The following is a 3777-nucleotide window of genomic DNA, read 5'->3' as shown; positions in this document are numbered from 1 at the left end:
TAAAAAAGAAATGGACCAGAATGCGAGAAAGCGTAAAGGCAGGTTTCTTTCTTTTTTTAAATTATTTTTCTAATTTTATTATTTTTTGCATGTGTTCTGTCAAATCGGATCCAACTGGCACATGATGAGATTGCCCCTCCTTCTTCCCCGAGAATCTGGGAGCTCCTGGGCAAGTTTCCTTGATCTGGAAAGAGAGGCCAAGAAAGTCGTGCCCAAGGTGTATTTATAACAGGGTCTTAAGGAAGGGAGAAGGATATGGACATTCCACTGTGGTTAATGATTGGTCAAGCCAGTTGGGTGAGTCTGTTCATTCTTCTTGTTAGTGTGCTGCAATTCCTATTTTCCTCTGCCAACGGGCCACACTGTTCAGTTGACTGATCACAGAACTAAAGAATGTGACATGTCACCACAAGGCACTAAAGGACGAGACAAATATAGCATTCCCCCTGGCCTCGGTTTCGGCGCAACATAAACAAAATTCACATTTTATTCAGACTGAAATGAACTATACACAATTTATTTTCTTCACCAAAAAAAAACTACTGATTTCTGTATTTTTTCTAGATAAACCACAAAACACTTATTTTTTTTCCCCCAGGTTTTGTTGTTTGTTAATCAAGATGATCTGGTAGATAAAATCATGAAAAAAGAAAAGTTATCAGTCATTACTTAAAAACCAAAACAGGGCTCTGTCTGGGTGGGACCAACAAAGATGGCGGCAGTGCCTGCCCTGGGAGCAATCAGGGCGGCTGCTGCGGCTAAAGCTGCAGCTGGACCCGCGGAGGGGCTACGCGGGTGTAGAAGGGGGTGGCCCTGAGCTGGGGCCTGGCCCCGGCCGGCCTCCCCCACCGCCTCTCCGGGGGACAGGTCCAACCTGTGGTGTACATTATGCCTCAGGCCTCTGAGCACCTCCTGGACCGAATCAGAGAGCCACGTGTTAATGCCCAGCCCCAGGTGGGAGCCAAGCTACCACTTGCTCCCAGGGCCCGCAGCAAGGAGTGCTGCAGTCCACCCACTGGGCCAAACCCTATGTTTCGACCTCTGCCTTCACGGCCAGGTCTCCCTGAAGAACGGCTCAAGAAATCGGAGCTGGGACAGGGACAGACCTCAGGCTCTGGTTCCAGAGGCCCCCTTCGGGCAGATCAAGGGGTTCCCCTGCCTGGCTCACCACCCCCAGCTGTGGCTCTTCCTCTCCCATCCAGGACCAACCTAGCTTGATCCAAGTCTGTGAGCAGTGGAGACTTGCGCCCAATGGGGATTGCCTTAGGGGGGCACCGTGGTGCGGGAGAGCTTTGGGCTGCACTGAGCCAGTTGGCCCCCTGGCCTGAGCCACCCATTTTGAGACACAGCACCTCTCTCCACCGCCTTGGGGGCTTTCCTGACCACCTACCCTGCTTAGCATACGGACAGAGCCCCCTGACTCATGGTTCCTTCCACGTGATATCTGCCAGGTCCCCAAGCCACCCTACACTGAAGAGCAGTTGGCTCATCACATGCTACTGCTTGGCTCTGGTCATGTTTGCCTCCGAAATCTGGGGAACACGTGTTTCCTAAATGCCGTACTAGTGTCTGGGCAACACATGGCCTCTTCCAAACTTCTGTCTGCAAAGGGACTTTCAGCAAGAGGTGCCTGGAGGGTGTCGAGCCCAAGAGCTTACTGAAGGCTTTGCAGATGTGATTGGTGCCCTCTGGCACCCTGACTCCTATGAAGCTGTGAATCCTACCTGATTTCGAGCTGTCTTCCAGAAATATGTTCCCTCTTTCTCTGGATACAGCCAGCAGGATGCTCAAGAATTCCTGAAGGTCCTCATGGTTGCATCTGGAAATCAACGAGGCTGCCGTGCTCCCCCAATCCTGGCCAACAATCGAGCTCCCTAGCCTCCCCATCGAGGAGGGGCTCTTCTAGATGAACCAGAGTTGATGACCGAGCCTGCCTAATGTGGAAACGTTACCTGGAGCGAGAGGACAGCAAAATTGTGGATCTGTTTGTGGGCCAATTGAAAAGTTGCCTCAAGTGCCAGTCCTTCGAGGTTTTTTGTGACCTGTCCCTGCCCATCCCTAAGAAAGGCTTTGCTGGGGGCAAGTGTCTCTTCGGGATTGTTTTAACCTTTTCACCTAAATGGAAGAATTAGAATCTCAAAATGCCCCAGTGTGTGACCAATGTAGGCAGAAAACACGAAGTACCAAAAATTGACAGTACAATGATTCCCCCAATCCTCATGCTCCATTTGAATAGATTTTCTGCCTCCCGTGGCTCCATCAAGAAAAGTTCAGTAGGTGTAGACTTCCCACTCTAACTACTGAGTCTAACGAACAAAGCATGAAACCCCATATACCAGCTTTACGCCCTTTGCAATCACTCTGGAAGCGTCCACTGTGGTCACTGCACAGCCCTGTGCCGGTGCTAGACTGGTTGGCATGTCTACAATGATTCTCGTGTCTCCCCTGTCAGTGAAAACCAGGTGGCATCCAGTGAGGGCTATGTGCTGTTCTACCAACTGATGCGGGAGAGACCCCGGTGCCTGTGACACTCCCTTTAAGCCGCAGCACCTGTGAATCCCTTGACAACCTTAAGCCCAGACTCCCCATTTACCTCAGAGACATCTATTTTTTGTGTCTTTTTAACTGGAGAGGGGGGAGGGGGTGGTTGTAGCTCCCACTATTTTTTTAATTAAAAAATACCCTTCCACCTGGAAGCTTCTTGACTCCTAGCCCCATGTACAAAACTCACCAGGCCTGTGCCCATGTACAGCCCCAAATCCCTCTGCAGTCTTACTTTTTGTGAATAAATTTGTTAAAAGGGGAAAAAAAAAAAACAACAACCAAAAAACAAACAAACCTAAATTATTGCCACCTGGTGTCCTGAGGCAGAATTGCATCTTAGAGTTTTCACACCAGAGGACTCAGGAAGTGCTATTGTATGGATGTTGGGATATTGGCGTAATGTTTTTGTTGTTCCTATGTGTCCTAGAGCCCACTGTAAATCATAGAGACCCTAAGAAAAACAACAGATACAAAAGTTTCCCTGTCTTGTGCCATCTCTATCTCACCATTCCAATATACTTAAGCCCATTTTTACAGTCACCGTGTCAATCCGTCCTGTCAGGAATCTTCCTGTTTTTCTTTGACCCTCCACTTTATATTGTCTTTTTCCAAGAACCAGCCCCTTCTGGCAATAAGCCCCAAATATGTCAGACAATGTTTCACCATCCTTTCCTCCAAGAAGCACCCTTGTAGTTGTTGTGTATTTTAGAGTTAAAACTGATCGATAGCTGATCTTCCAGTAGGTTTTCAGTAGCCTCATTTTTATAGGAGAAGATTGTCCATCCTCCTTCCACAGAACATCTAGTGGATTCAAACTCCATGCCTTCTGGACTGCAGGGCAGCTTCTTACCACTAGGTCACCAGAGCTTAATAGTATAGTCAAAGCTTTTTGGTTTTTCAACCACAGGCAGCAATTCCTTTATAGTGATCAAGTTCTTGGGCATTTAAATCTAAATGAATTGTCTGAACTGAAGTTAAAGCTGCACAAGTTACATATTTTGAATGAGAGCGCTAGAAGAGGTATAGAATTATGCCCATACACACATGCATGTGTGTGTGCATGCATACATATGTGTACTCTTACAGCTAAAACAAGTACTTTTATCTAATTTGTTCCCCATAAAGCTCAATACCATAAAATTATATGCACATTGCAAATATAGGCATAAATGTACAACCAGGAGAGGATGAAATTGACAAATGGGACCTTATAAAAATCGAGTCCCTGTATGT

The 3777-nt window shown here is 47.4% G+C and overlaps 1 pseudogene; it reads left to right on the top strand.

Annotated features, from left to right (window-relative positions):
• The first annotated feature begins 810 nt into the window (after positions 1–810).
• LOC102874539 lies at positions 811–2528 on the top strand (annotated as a pseudogene).
• The last annotated feature ends 1249 nt before the right edge of the window (positions 2529–3777 follow it).

This window comes from Elephantulus edwardii, unplaced genomic scaffold (genome assembly GCF_000299155.1).
Source record: "Elephantulus edwardii isolate Elephantulus edwardi_28Jun2011 unplaced genomic scaffold, EleEdw1.0 scaffold00249, whole genome shotgun sequence".
Classification (NCBI taxonomy): Eukaryota; Metazoa; Chordata; class Mammalia; order Macroscelidea; family Macroscelididae; genus Elephantulus; species Elephantulus edwardii.
The sequence above is the reverse complement of the archived record's forward strand: the minus strand, read 5'-3'. Positions and strand labels throughout refer to the sequence as shown.